The sequence below is a fragment of the Anolis carolinensis genome, chromosome 3, assembly GCF_035594765.1.
Source record: "Anolis carolinensis isolate JA03-04 chromosome 3, rAnoCar3.1.pri, whole genome shotgun sequence".
In the NCBI taxonomy this organism is placed as follows: domain Eukaryota; kingdom Metazoa; phylum Chordata; class Lepidosauria; order Squamata; family Dactyloidae; genus Anolis; species Anolis carolinensis.
In genome coordinates this window covers 95,182,779-95,198,443 of record NC_085843.1, presented here as the reverse complement: position 1 = coordinate 95,198,443, position 15,665 = coordinate 95,182,779, and positions in this window count along the sequence as shown.

The following is a 15,665-nucleotide window of genomic DNA, read 5'->3' as shown; positions in this document are numbered from 1 at the left end:
ACACCAACCCTCAGAACGCCAGCTCTTCCCCGCCGCAAACTTTGTGCTATCCCCCGCCCCACCCAACAGCAGAGGCAGGGAGCAGCGCCATGGAGCGCCGAGGCCGGAGTGCCGAGCGACGGCAGCAGACCGCACAGGGAAGACGTCGGTACCGTGAGCGTTCTCCCTCTTCTGAATCCTGGGGCTCGCGTTCGAGGAGCCCTTCCAGGGCCTCCTTTTACCCATGATCTCTATCTCTTGGCCATAGCTCGCTCTATCGTTACCCCAATTTCTTTTATCCCCCCCCCCTCCATTCCCTGCTTACCCTCCTTACCATTATTTTGACTTCCATCGAAACCGAGGGGAACTGCCTCTTCCAGTACAAGGGCAAACTCCTGATGCCCCTCCCATTTCAGCCACTCAAGCCAAAGTTGTTCAACAGCTCCCAGCAGCAATCCCAGAGACCGCAATTTCCTCTCAGGTAGCCAAACCCCAGCCAACATTCCCGGACGGTGAGCAAGCTCAGAGCCAACTGGCTCCATCTCCGGAGGGAATAGATGTGGGAGATATAGATCCATCTGTGGAAGACGATGGACCCTCGTCTACACCCCTAACAGAAACGGAGCAAGATCCTCCGTACTGAGGAATTTCGTAACTTTGCTGCCCTTCTCATAAGACTCTCAAGAGCTCTTAACTTAGAAACACCGAAACCCACCAATGTTGTGAAGGACCCGTGTTTCTCTTCTTCGGAGCAACAATCACCAACACCTACAGCTCTACCAACCCTGCCCTATTTGCTCCAGATTATCAAAACAGTTGGCGTTGCACCATCCTTAGTTCCAGCTACTCCAAAAAGAGCTGAGAATCTTTACAAGTTGGACCTGTTGGCAACCTCCTGGCTTGCCAAGATACCCAACGCTAATTCTGTTGTGAAGGACGCGCAACCTAAACCGGCCCAGAAAGCCCAGCTTACCCCTTCGGACAGGGAAGGCAAAAAATTGGACACTATGGCACGAAAATTTTATTCTTCCGCTTGCCTTTTCGCCAGAATGGCTCACTTCGGAGTATATATGAGTGTATACCAGACCTATCTTTGGAACAAAATTGGTCCCTTCCTTGAATCTCTATCTCCCAATGAGCAAATCTTAGCCAAGGCGTTTAAACAAGAAGCCACACTCCTCGCGAGTCTCCAGAAGGAGCTAGCAAAAAACACCGCCGATGCATCTGGCAAACTTCTAGCAGGAGCGGTCGCCCTACGTAGACACGCTTGGTTGAGGGCTGCTACACTGTCCCCATCAGCTCGTTCCCTCATCGAGGATCTTCCCATGGACGAGGCCGGGTTATTTAACCCTGAAACTGACTCACAATTGGAACATTCCCACAAAATGAAGCAGACCATTAATAAATATGGTCAACATCCTCACCAACCTTATTCTTACCATCAGCGTCAGCGTTGGGGATATCAATCCCAATACTACCGAGGACGTTACAGCCCCTCATTCTCTCGGGGAAGCCAGCGCCAGCAGCCCACCTTCACGGGAAACCGTAAGCCGTCTTTCCCTTCCAGAGGTCAATACAAGGGGCCCAAGCCAGCGGACAATAGGAGACGGCGCTTTTAGCCCAATATCTCCATTGCCCGCGTCGTTGTATCCAGTTCATTCCGAAGCCCGGTTGGCTTCTAGTTCCCTAGTTGTTCAACACCCCTCCCCTCCAGAAGTTCCCCGTTTATACCTTAAAAGGCTCGTTCCATATTTGAATGAGTGGCGGCGAATCACATCGGATTCATGGGTTTTGAGTATTGTGGAGGAAGGTTACTATATTGAGTTTCTTTCCCTTCCACCAGTGGGACACGTTTGTGCCACCTCCCCTTCAGATGTACTCCTCAAGGAAATATCTGTCCTGATTGACAAAGGAGCCATCTCTTCTATCCCGCCCAGCAAGATCCACCTTGCCTATTTTTCTCGTTATTTCCTGGTTACCAAACGAGGAGGGGGTCTCCGCCCAATACTGGACCTGCGCGGCATTAACCGTTTCATCAAACCGCGCAAGTTTCGGATGGTGTCGCTTCCCACAATTCTCCCTTTCATTAGGAAAGGAGCCTGGTTAGCCTCGGTGGACCTCAAAGATGCTTATTTCCACATCTCTGTTAAAGAGGACCACCGTAGATACCTTAGTTTTGCAGTAGATGACCGTTTCTTCTCCTACAATGTTTTACCCTTCGGCCTCTCCACAGCCCCAAGGGTTTTCACTAAATGCATGTCAGTAGTGGCAGTATACTTACGTCAACACCACGTAATGGTCTTTCCGTATTTAGACGATTGGCTTTTATCTTCAAATTCTAGAGACCAACTAAAATCTGACATTCGTTTCACCCTATCTCTCTTACAGACTCTAGGCCTCATTGTCAACCAAGAAAAATCCCACCTCTTACCCACTCAACGCATCAATTTTATCGGTGCCATTATAGATTCCAACGCCCAAAGGGCTTTTTTTTACCACAAGAAAGATTCATAAACCTGAAGGCTATGATTACAGAACTATGCCGCTATGGCCGGGGCATTGCGTGGTCAATCCAGTCCATCTTAGGCCATATGGCGTCCACCACAAACGTCACCGCGTTCGCGCGACTGCGCCTAAGGCCCCTCCAAAACTGGTTTGTACGGGAATTCAACCCGCTCCTCGACCGTCAAGATCGCATTCTGTCCCCTCCACAAGCAGTCCTAAGATCTCTCGCATGGTGGACAAAGGAACACAATGTCTGCTCGGGCCTCCCGTTCAACTCTCCTCAACCGTCTGTATCACTGACAACGGATGCATCCTCCCAGGGCTGGGGCGCTCACCTCCAGGACCTGACCACACATAGCCATTGGTCGACCATAGAGCTCAGTCTTCACATCAACGCACTCGAGCTCCTAGCGGTGGAAAAAGCCCTCAAGTCTTTCGCCCCCCTTGTCAAGAACAGGGTCGTCCAACTGATCACGGACAACACTACAGTAAAATTCTACGTCAACAAACAGGGAGGGACTCATTCACAGACTCTCCTCTCCATCGTGTCCCGAATTTGGGAATGGTGCATCCGGAGGCATGTCTTCCTGGTGGTAATTCACCTACCAGGGGTGGACAATGTGTTCGCAGACTCCCTGAGCAGAACAACTCTGAACAACCACGAGTGGCACCTCCATCGCCGGGAATTCAAATTCATTACTCGCCGGTGGGGGACTCCCACGATAGATCTCTTCGCCTCACCAGCGAATACAGTGTCCTCGGTTCTGCGCACGTATGCGCCCTCACGCATCCCCAGGATGCTTAGGAGACGCTTTCCTCTTCTCATGGGTACCAGATCTCCTGTATGCATTTCCACCACTTCCACTCCTAGCCAGAGTTGTGGCCAAGATCGTTTCAGACAACTCCAACTGTATTCTGATCGCTCCCTGGTGGCCACGCCAACCATGGTTCGCGACACTCCTGGAGGCATCACGGGGCGATTACATTCATCTGAGAAACAGTCCAAACCTCCTCACAGTCCACGACGGCCTGATCAGACACCCGGACGTAACGTCCTTCCGGTTAACGGCATGGAGGATAAGACCACAGCTCACCTCTCCGACGCCGTCCGTGCTATAGTCCTTGCAGCTCAAAAAACGTCTACTAAAAGATCATATATTTACAAGTGGTCTCGCTTCAAACATTTTATTTCCCCCTCTGGAGCGAACCCCTTCACAGTTCCAGTTCAGACGGTACTTGACTTTTTCGTTCATCTCTCTTCCAAACAGATGTCACTCTCATCTATCAAATGTTATGCAGCGGCCCTATCCTGGTTCAGGAGGAAGGCAGGACAACCGTCACTTTTTCAGGACCCTGTGATGACTCATGGGCCATGTAGTCCCGTTCCTAGCGCTGTGGTGACAGATGAAGAGGAAAACTTGGGTTTTCCACCGTTTCAGCCAGAATTGGAATTTTCCCAGCCAGAATTGGAGCCCTTGCACCTGCAGGAGGTTTGTCTTCCAGAAAGCTGCCAAACAAGCCCTGAGTCAAAATCTCCCCCATTTTCTCGCCGTAACTATTATCAACAACAGAAAGGAGTTCAGCAGGCTAATCGCAGAAGCCTGAGAATCGCAGCCAGGCATTCAGCTGATTAAGACTGCTTTCATGAGAAATTTTAGGGAGTCATGCATCTGGACACAGAGATTGACTTTCGGTTCTGGTTCCCCAGAGAAGTGTTCTTTGGTGGGAAAACGAGACCCTATTTAGGTTCTTTGCCCTGAAGGAATTTTGCGGAGTCAATTTGTCAGCAACTGGAGTAGGTTGTGTGTGGACAGCGCTACTCCCGCTTCCAAGCCTTCGTTCCTGTTTCCAAGCCTTCGTTCCCGTTCCCAGCCTTGTTTACCTCCACGGACCTTGCCTTGCTTCCTAGGACTCAGCCTTGTCTTCCAGGACCTTGCCAAGTATTTTACCACGGATTTTGTCCCTGTTCCTCGTTCCTTGCTGCCTTGTATCAAGCCTTGTGTTCCAAGAATCAAGTTTACTTCCTAGCCTTGCCTCAAGTTCCTTGGACTAAGAACCTTGTCATCTCCCCTCAATTTGCTTGGCAAAGTGAGTGTTTCGGTTATTGGATTACAACTTTGGACCTTAATATTTTATATTGGACATTGTTTTCCTGGACTATAATTGACCTTTCCTGAAAGGTCTTCTTCTGAACTACATTCTACACTTATTTTTATTGACATTATATATTTCCTTAATAAAGATATTAGATAGATTCTGGCCTCTGTGTATGGTTATTGGTGCTCTGCAGCCTGGGTCGTGACAGTTTGACTCCGCCACCCTAAGCACCAATTAACCTAGGCCAGAATGTCTACCGGAGCCGGACCGGGGGCCCAGCCACTCAGCTACACCATCGACAAGGATGAAGTGGACCGCATCCGTGATAAGCTCAATGCGCAGGAGGGAGAAATAAGGGGATTGAAGGAACGCGGAATCCGTCTCCCGGCCCTGGCGTTGCCAACCAAGTTTTCTGGAGAAGCTTCTAAGGTTCATGTTTTCCGTCGCCAATGCCAGGCTTATCTAGAGGCCCGTAATGCCGAGTTTCCCCAAGAAGACATCAAGGTGGCGTGGATCTACAGTCTCCTAGACGGGCCAGCGGCCAACTGGGCGACGGCACTGTTCGACCAAGTCTCCCCACATCTAAGATCAGCGCAACACTTCTTGGATCACATTAAGGCGACTTGGGGGATCGAAGACAATTTGGAGGCAGCCGGCCACAAACTCCGGCGCCTCTCCCAAGGGGACAGACCCTTGTCCCAGTACATAGCCGAGTTCCGAGTGCTGGCCCATAACACCGGCTGGAACGACATAGCCCTCAGAGGACAATTTCGGGAGGGTCTCAACATCGAGATGCTGGAGGAAATCTCCAAGGTGGATCCTCCACACTCCCTTGAAGGACTCATTGAACAATGTTTACGGGCTGAAGTCATGCTTGCCAACAGAAAGCAATGGATCCGAGGCCAGAGCGGCAGGGCTGGAGCGAAACCTCCCGCTCCCACCGGCGTCCAGCCGCGTCCAGTGTGGAGACCCCCGCCACCAGCCCCATACCCCAGAGGAAGCGAGGAGGTGCCGATGCAGCTGGGCAATGTGCGACCCAGATTAGATGCTGCCGAGAAGGCCCGCCGCCAACGCCTAAATCTCTGTTGGTACTGCGGGAACGGGGGCCACTTTGCCAGAGAGTGCCCAGCCAAAGGGAAGCCCGCCGCCCGTCTGGCGGCGGCGTCCTCCACAGAGACGAAGGCGTCTGAGGCGGCTGGCGTGAAGCCGGCGGGGGAAGCCAGCGACCGGGCGTAGAGAGGCTCGCCAACCCGGTCAAAAACCCCACTCAAGAGCCGCCAACCGGGGTCCTATTTCTCCTAGTGGTCACCTTGTGGTCAGCGAAAAAAGGACCCGTCATGATCCATGCCATGATAGACTCAGGAGCCACAAACAATTTCATTGATAGAGAGTATGCCGACTCTCTGGGATTACAATACCACGATTTCAAGAACGCCCGTGTGGTGCAGGCCATAGACGGCCGCCCCCTCAAGACAGGTCCAGTAAGCCAGTGGTCAGAACCCACCAGAATGTGGATAAGGGAACACATGGAAGAGATTTCCTTCTTTGTTACCGAGGTTCCCCACTTCCCTGTGATTTTGGGAATCCCATGGCTGACACTCCACGACCCAAACATCTCCTGGTCCAACAGAGAACTGCAGTTTGCTTCAAAATATTGCCAAAACCATTGTCTTGTAGCCAAGGTCTGCCATGCCACAGACGCTGAACCCATCATCACCTTGCCCAAGAAGTACTCAGAGTATTGGGACGTATTCAATGAAAAAGAAGCCGAGAGACTACCCCCGCATAGACCTTATGACTGTGCCATTGACTTGGTGGAGGGGGCCCCGATCCCGCGAGGACACCTCTACTCCCTGACTGAACCGGAGCAAGAAGCTCTCAGGGAGTTTTTAGAGACAAACCTCCGCAAGGGGTTTATTAGACCCTCTCAATCCCCAGCCGCTTCCCCAGTGATGTTTGTAAAAAAGAAGTCAGGGGACCTACGCTTGGTGGTGGACTATAGAGCATTGAACAATATCACTAAGTGAAACCGGTATCCCCTGCCCTTGATCTCGGACCTATTAGACCGGCTTCGAGGGGCCAAGGTTTACACCAAACTGGATCTTCGAGGAGCTTATAATCTAGTTCGCATCAGGGAAGGGGACGAGTGGAAGACCGCCTTCCAGACTAAATTCGGTTTATTCGAAACCCTGGTCATGAATTTCGGTTTGTGTGGAGCTCCCGCAATGTTTCAACATTTTGTCAACGATATCTTTCAGGATTATCTAGACCGGTTCTTGATTATCTACCTGGACGATTTTTTGGTGTTTTCTAGATCACAATCAGAACATGAGAACCACGTTAGAATGGTGTTACAACGATTGCGGGATCATGGACTTTATGCCAAGCTGGAAAAATGCGCTTTTGATCTACAAGAGGTAGATTTCCTGGGATATCGTGTCTCGCCACTAGGGCTCACCATGGACCCGGAAAAAGTTTCAGCAGTATTGGAATGGCGGGCGCCAACCAACAAGAAAGAGGTGCAACGCTTCTTGGGGTTCGCGAACTACTACCGCAAGTTCATTCCAGACTTTGCCCGCTGGTCTGATCCAATCACCAGCTGCATCCGTGGGAAGCAGCCTTTCCGCTGGACAGAGCAAGCAGAGAAAGGATTCCAACAGCTAAAGAAATTATTCACGTCCCAGCCAATCCTTCAACACCCAGATCCTGAAACCCCTTTTGTCGTACAGGCGGACGCCTCCGATGTGGCAATTGGGGCTGTACTCTTACAACCAGTGGGAGATCATCTTCACCCTTGTGCCTTTTACTCCCGTCAACTGACCGCACCAGAGAGAAATTATACTATTTGGGAAAAGGAACTTTTGGCCATAAAGGCAGCCTTTGAAACTTGGAGACATTGGTTAGAAGGGGCCAAATTTCCCATTGAGGTCCATACTGATCATCGGAATCTAGAGCACCTAAGAACTGCCCGCAAGCTAAATCAGAGGCAACAACGCTGGGCTTTATTCTTTGAGCGTTTCAACTTCCAAATCCACTATGTAACCCCAGCCCAGACCAAGCAAGCAGATGCTCTGTCACGGAAACTGGAATATGCTGCAGGGCGCAAAGAGACCTTTGAATCCCAACTGCTGCAGCCCGAGAACTTTGCCACGCTCACTGTGGGAAATACCAAATCCACTCTAATTGATTCAGCTCCCTCTACTCCAGGGCCCCTTTGTGCTCAGGAAATCAGGGCCAGTCAACAAGCAGATGCCTGGGCTCAGGACCAACTTCGCCAAGGACTACAGTTTTCCTTCTCGCTTAAGGATGGGTTACTTTGCTATAGAAACCATGTCTACATCCCTCCAGGACCGGGCAGGGAAAAGGCACTTCGTCTGTGTCACGACTGCAAGCCAGCAGGGCATTTCGGACTATTTAAAACCATGCATTTGATCCTAAGAGATTTCTGGTGGCCCAAGATCCGCAAGGATGTGGAAAAATATGTCAATTCCTGCCCAGTATGCCAGCGCTCCAAGACAAGAAGAGAGAAGCCCTCAGGGCTTCTGCAACCCCTTCCTACCCCATCTCGCCCATGGGAAATAATCTCTGCGGATTTTATCACTGATCTACCACCTTCCTGTGGATTCACCACGATCCTAGTGGTGGTGGACCTTTTTACCAAGCTAGCCCATTTCATTCCCTGGGATGGCCTCCCCACGGCCAAGGAGACTGCAGATTATTTCCTTCAGCATGTTTTCAGATTGCATGGTTTGCCCAAGAGTTTGGTCACAGACCGTGGGTCTCAATTCACCTCTCGTTTCTGGAAAGCACTACAAAAACTATTGGGCATAGACTCTCGTTTATCTTCGGCTCACCATCCCCAAACGGATGGGCAAACTGAGCGCACCAATGCCACTCTGGAACAATACCTTCGCTGTTATGTAAACTATCAGCAGGACAATTGGGCTTCCCTGTTACCGCTGTCGGAGTTTGCCTATAACAATGGTGTCCAGGCTTCAACTAAAGAAACCCCGTTCTTTGCAAACTACGGCTTCCATCCACGTTTCTTCCCTTCTATTGTTGAAACCTCAGAAGTTCCCGCAGCAGAGGACTGGCTGCAGGAACTCACAGCGGTGCAACAACTTTTGCTCCAGCAACTAGACCAAGCCAAGGAAGACTATAAACGCCACGCTGACAAACATCGCCAGCCGGGCCCCGAAATCAAGGTAGGAGACCGGGTTCTTCTGTCCACTCGCTTTTTGCCCTCCCATTGCCCTTGCCGGAAGTTAGATGCCCGTTTCATTGGTCCCTATCCGGTGGTGGCGCAACTTAACCCCGTGACTTTCAAACTCCAACTTCCGCGCTCTATGCGCATTCATCCAGTGTTCCATCGCTCCCTGCTCCTTCCGGCGGATGGTGTGCGCCCTGATGTAGACCGGCCGGCCCCCGCCCCTGTTTTGGTGGATGGGGAGGAGGAGTTCGAGGTTCAGGACATTTTGGATTCTCGCTTTCACCGCCGCCGCCTGCAATATCTCATTGACTGGGTGGGTTTTGGCCCCGAGGAACGCTCATGGGAAGACGCTTCCACAGTCCATGCCCCCGATTTAACCCGCCGCTTCCATCAGACCTACCCCACCAAGCCGCGGCCTCGCGCCTCGGGGAGAGAGCCCTATTTTGAGAGGGGGCTTGAGGAGGGGGATAGTGTGATGACTCATGGGCCATGTAGTCCCGTTCCTAGCGCTGTGGTGACAGATGAAGAGGAAAACTTGGGTTTTCCACCGTTTCAGCCAGAATTGGAATTTTCCCAGCCAGAATTGGAGCCCTTGCACCTGCAGGAGGTTTGTCTTCCAGAAAGCTGCCAAACAAGCCCTGAGTCAAAATCTCCCCCATTTTCTCGCCGTAACTATTATCAACAACAGAAAGGAGTTCAGCAGGCTAATCGCAGAAGCCTGAGAATCGCAGCCAGGCATTCAGCTGATTAAGACTGCTTTCATGAGAAATTTTAGGGAGTCATGCATCTGGACACAGAGATTGACTTTCGGTTCTGGTTCCCCAGAGAAGTGTTCTTTGGTGGGAAAACGAGACCCTATTTAGGTTCTTTGCCCTGAAGGAATTTTGCGGAGTCAATTTGTCAGCAACTGGAGTAGGTTGTGTGTGGACAGCGCTACTCCCGCTTCCAAGCCTTCGTTCCTGTTTCCAAGCCTTCGTTCCCGTTCCCAGCCTTGTTTACCTCCACGGACCTTGCCTTGCTTCCTAGGACTCAGCCTTGTCTTCCAGGACCTTGCCAAGTATTTTACCACGGATTTTGTCCCTGTTCCTCGTTCCTTGCTGCCTTGTATCAAGCCTTGTGTTCCAAGAATCAAGTTTACTTCCTAGCCTTGCCTCAAGTTCCTTGGACTAAGAACCTTGTCATCTCCCCTCACTTTGCTTGGCAAAGTGAGTGTTTCGGTTATTGGATTACAACTTTGGACCTTAATATTTTATATTGGACATTGTTTTCCTGGACTATAATTGACCTTTCCTGAAAGGTCTTCTTCTGAACTACATTCTACACTTATTTTTATTGACTTTATATATTTCCTTAATAAAGATATTAGATAGATTCTGGCCTCTGTGTATGGTTATTGGTGCTCTGCAGCCTGGGTCGTGACAGACCCTCTGCTCCGTCTATTCCTAAAGGGTTACAAAAATACTTACCCACCCAGTTCCCTGCCTCCTCCATCATGGAGCCTAGAATTAGTTTTGTCACAGTTATCAAAACCCCCCTTCGAACCCATGTCTTCCATCGACCTGGCCCATCTTTCATGGAAAACTGCATTCCTGGTGGCAATCACCTCCGCCAGACGAGCAAGCGAAATTACAGCCCTCCGGGTTGATCCCCCTTACATCAGATTCTCGGATGATAAAGTGACCCTCCCAACAGACATCTCCTTTTTACCCAAAGTAGTGTCTCGTTTCCACATGTGCCAGGATATTGTTCTTCCCGCACTTTTTCCAAATCCGTCCACTCCTCTAGAAATGTCTCTCCATTGCTTAGATGTCAAGAGGGCACTGCTTTTTTACATCAAAAGGACTGCCGCCCACAGGAAGTCACCCAGACTTTTTCTTAAATATAGAAACGACGCTTTAGGCTTACCTGTATCCTCACAACGTCTAGCTGCCTGGATCACCTCTACCATTCGCTTAGCCTACCAACTAGCGGGTAAAGACCCCCCATCCCATGTGGCGGCGCACTCCACCAGATCCCTTTCAACCTCTCAAGCCTTTCTTCGGGGTGTCTCATTGGAAGATATCTGCAAAGCAGCCACCTGGTCGTCCCCATCGACCTTTGTATCCCACTACAAGCTGGACATCCAAGCCAAACGTGATGCGGCCTTCGGCAGAGCGGTGCTGTTTTCCTGCGTGGCATGACCCACCTCCAGGTTGGTAGCTTGTTAGTCACCATATGTGCACATTTCACAGACAACACGTAAGAAGAAGTATAGGTTGCTTACCTGTAACCGTATTTCTTCGAGTGTTGATCTGTGAAATTCGCACAGCCCCGCCCAGCCTCCCCGCTGATGTCATGCCTCGGTTTCTCAGCTGCTGTCGGCGGCGGAGAACTGAGGCGTAGCCCCGCCTATGGGCATATTTATACTATGGGGAGATTGGGCGGGGCCTCCGCCAAAAAAGTTTCATCTAAAGCTTTAGAAGGTTCCGAAATCTGCGCAGGCGCATTAGGGTAAACCATATGTGCGAATTTCACAGATCAACACTCGAAGAAATACGGTTACAGGTAAGCAACCTATACTTACTATATTTCCCCTAATTGTGCTTTTCCAGAAATGGGACAGTAGGAGCACTAACTAATGTAGGTTCTTTTTCATTTCATTTATCGGAGCTGGGTTAATCTATATGTGCTTGTGAGATTTGGATTTAGTGGTAGCAAATGTCAGTATCTCTAGGTTGCTTTATCTGATCCTTGTACGAGTATGTAAAAATATACTTAGTGAGAAAGGGGTTGGCTATTATCCCACCATGTCTGCTATGTCTTTCCCATTCCCCAAAAATGAGTCCCTGTTTTACGTCGGTGTCCATTCATTGAATTTACAGAACAGCTGATACTTCACTTGACTTTTAAATTAATAACTGGTAAGCAGCATTACAACTTCATTTTTAACGTGCTCATTTTCTTAAGTACTAATGAGTCTAATGAAATCTAATGAATATTTCAATTTTTTCAATAAGATGCGAACAGAACATTGTGCCAAAACGCATTGTTTACTCACTGTAAATGGCACAGAGGGTATGCACAAAGACTGCAGTTTTGTGCTCATTTTCCTGGTAGTAAGGTCTGCTGAACCTAGTAGGATTTAATTCTGAATAGACATTTGTAGGGTTGGATGTGAGAAAATCCTAAAGCATGATCACTTCAATTTGTAAATTTACTATTTTCTGATTCAGACTTCGCTGTTAAAGAGGGGAATGGTGTTTACTAAATGTAGTCACCCCTATTCATCTCCTTAAGACTTAAGAGAAATTCACTTCTGAAAGAAGTATAATGGGAAAAAGATGTTTCCACTGAAGCTTTATTGCCACTCCTTGTTTCCACAATTTTTTTCAAAATCCAGTTATCATAGGGACAGAAAATGAGGTGAAATCTTCTGAACAGGGGTACCGACAGCAAAACAAACACCAAAGGGGTGTAACCCCTATGCTATCCAAAGCTTGTGCATGTGTTAGTGTGTGTATATGGGGATGTGGTGGCAGGAAGGTAATGGCACTCCATACAGTCATGCCAGCCACATGTCTACAGACAACGCCTGCTTTTCAGCTTAGAAATTGAGATGAGCACACAGAGTCGGACTCAACCAGACTTAATGTCAAGGGGAAACCTTTACAATATATATATATATATTTGCATACAAATTCATCTTAAGAAAAAAACCTACAGAACCTATTTTGCTGTATAACTCACTTTCCTTTCCTTCCAAATTTTCATCTTCCGCTTTCCTAAGGGTTCATAAGTTAAATATTTTACATGGAAAATCCAGAACGATACAACACAGTCACAGAACTTAAGAAAATAAAAAGGATTGTGGCATCCTCTCTTATATTAAACATGTAGAAGGTAAATCTGACATAACAATCTGGAGAAAAGTTTCTGGATTCCGCAGTGTTTGTTGATCTGCTTATTTATTTCGTGTCAAAAGCATTGTACAACAAATACATTTCAAATAATGGAAATTTAAAAAAAGAAGAAATCACAAGCAACTAAATAGTTTTGGACCAAAAGCGGGCAACAGCAGACTAAGAGGTAGGAATATGTTTGGGTTGCAAATACCTCTACTGAGCCATGTTTAGTTCTTACAATTCCTTTACCAATACATGAGCCAGTTTGGTAATTAAGTCACCCAGTCTGGCTTTTAACATGTGATACAGGGAATCTTAAAGGTGACCTTTAATAAGGTCAAAACCTGCTGTGACACCTGAAAGGACATTGAGGGAAATGTTGCTCATATTTATTCTGAGCATGAAGTGATGCTCAGTTTCTGTGAAAGCATTCAGAAGACCATCTACTCTTAGTAAGATCAGTTAATGTTGAGTACCATTCTTGGGAGAAATTCAGCTGGCAACCTATAGAATCATCAAATTGGAAGACACCACAAGGATCACCCAGTCCTGCCACCTGCCATGCAGGAAAATATCATCAAAGCACTCCTGACTTGCATTCTTGATACATACTCATTTTTGTTATTCACATCTACCACTCCAACAACTATGTCAGACTACACAGAAGCCACTGAAATCCACAAGCATGTGGACAATTTCAACAGAAAGGAGGAAACCCTGAAAATGAGCAAAATCTGGCTACCAGTATTAAAAACTCCAAAATCAGAACAGTAAATAAGGAGCAACACTCTAAAAACAGAAGAATTCCAGACATGAATCAATCAGGGGCAGCTAATGACACTGAACAAAGGATTCCCCCAGGCCAGGAGGTGAAACTGGGAAGGCCATTTAATGCTAATTGAGGTGATTAATTACAACATTCACACTGGCCTCCAACAGACGAGTTCTTTTCCCCACCCAAGATCATCCAGATATATAAACCTTCCTTGCTTAGTTTCTCCATATACCTCACAACCTCTGAGGATGCCTGCCATAGATGTGGGCGAAACGTCAGGAGAGAATACTTCTGGAACATAGCCATGCTGCCCGGAAAACACACAAAAACCCCATCTACCTTAGGCATGGGCAAAGTGTGTCTTTCCATATGCTGGCCTGCAATTTTTACCATTCCTCACCATGGCTTGCTTAAAAGCAGTGGAAAGAAAGGAATAACATTTGTAGGGCTATGGTTTTGCATAGGCTTGATCTAGGCATGGCAACTTAATGCCTTCTTATGAGGGAGTGATTTTGGCCCCTGGTTGTGAGGGAACGAAGACATCTTGGACACACCAGATTGTAATACCTACTTAGAATATAATTATTGATTCCTTTAAGATCTTTATTCATTTGGATGCTAAATATCTAAATAAGATTCAGGCTGCTTGTGGCCACTCAAATACTAAGCTGCAATTCCAATTATCCTTCAGTAGTCTGTACTGACTAGGTCTGATGGAAACTGCAGTCCAGCAACATCTGAAAGCCCAAACCCCTGATATACATTTCAATTCAGTTTCAGTCCCAGTTTGTCTCTGCCAGAAAAGACAGGGAATAAAATCCTGTTTCCCATTATTTTCTGTGCAATTGATAATCGATCCATGTCTTACCTGACAAATTGTGCAGAATATTTTGGGGTCAATTTTTCTACTCCCACCTTCAGAGTGAATTTCAAAATGTAATACCGAATTGCTGCACAATCCTATGAGATCTACATTACTGGGCGCTTTTTAGTCAATTTTATTTCTCTCATAATTTTTAACATCTACATTTAAGCACTTCTATTAGATGTGAGGTTACTACTGTGGTATTCTTGTAGTGGATCACTTCAATTCTCTTGTCATCTAAATTGGTGATGGTGTCTGGCTACTGAACTAGTGTTTCAATCGGCAAGTAACACAAGACAGGTGGATGTTCAAACTGTCTGAGTCCAAACCAGGTTGGGCTCCCCCCATAAAACAGGTAATTTGTGGTGCAGGGACACAAACAACCTTATCTCAGCGTTAACTGCTTTCTCAGCCACTATTTCTCAACAACGGTGATCTCGACCAGGGCTTCTTAAACTTTTAGACAGAAAAATGTACATTGCCAAGAAATGTTTACATGGTTTATACAATAGGTATAAAAATCAAACATTGAATGAAAACAAATCAGCATTTGCAAGGCTTGCTAAACCAGATTTTCCTTTTTATGAAGGACAGCTGGAGCATCTTCTGCAGAGTCCACTGTAAACACTACACTAGATTTGTGTAAATGACTAAAACAACCACTAGGTGACATTCAGAAACTTGCAGCTACCAAATTTTTCAGAACTTCAACATTGAGCTAAGGTGTTGGGATCCATAGTTGAAGAAGCCATGATCTTGACAACGGTTTATGCCTATAATTGATTACTGGTTACTGGAGTGTCCTTGATGACTTCTTTGTTTTTTACACCCTCAAGCCACTTCCAACTTATGGGGATTCCTACACAAAAGTATCACAGAGGTTTCTTCGCAGAATTTGTTCTGGAAGGAGTTTATCCTTGCCTTCCTCAGAAAGTGTGTTTTGCCCGATGTCAACCCGGTGGGTTTCCATAGCTAGACCTTTGTAGGGATACCATGATGCTTGTTTATAAAGCTACTAGCTGTGCCCGGCCACGCATTGCTGTGGCGAAGTCTGGTGGTATGGGAAATAAAGTATTGAGGAATTGGTGGTAGTTAAGGTAAAGGGTTAACGTTTTCCCCTGACGTTAAGTCCAGTCGTGTCCGACTCTGGGGGTTGGTGCTCATCTCCATTTCTAAGCCGAAGAATCGGCGTTGTCCGTAGACTCCTCCAAGGTCATGTGGGATGACTGCATGGAGCGGCGTTACCTTCCCGCCGGAGCAGTACCTATTGATGCACTCACATTTGCATGTTTTCGAACTTCTAGGTTGGCCGAAGCTGGGGCTAACAGTGGGGGCTCTCTCCTCTCCCCCAAT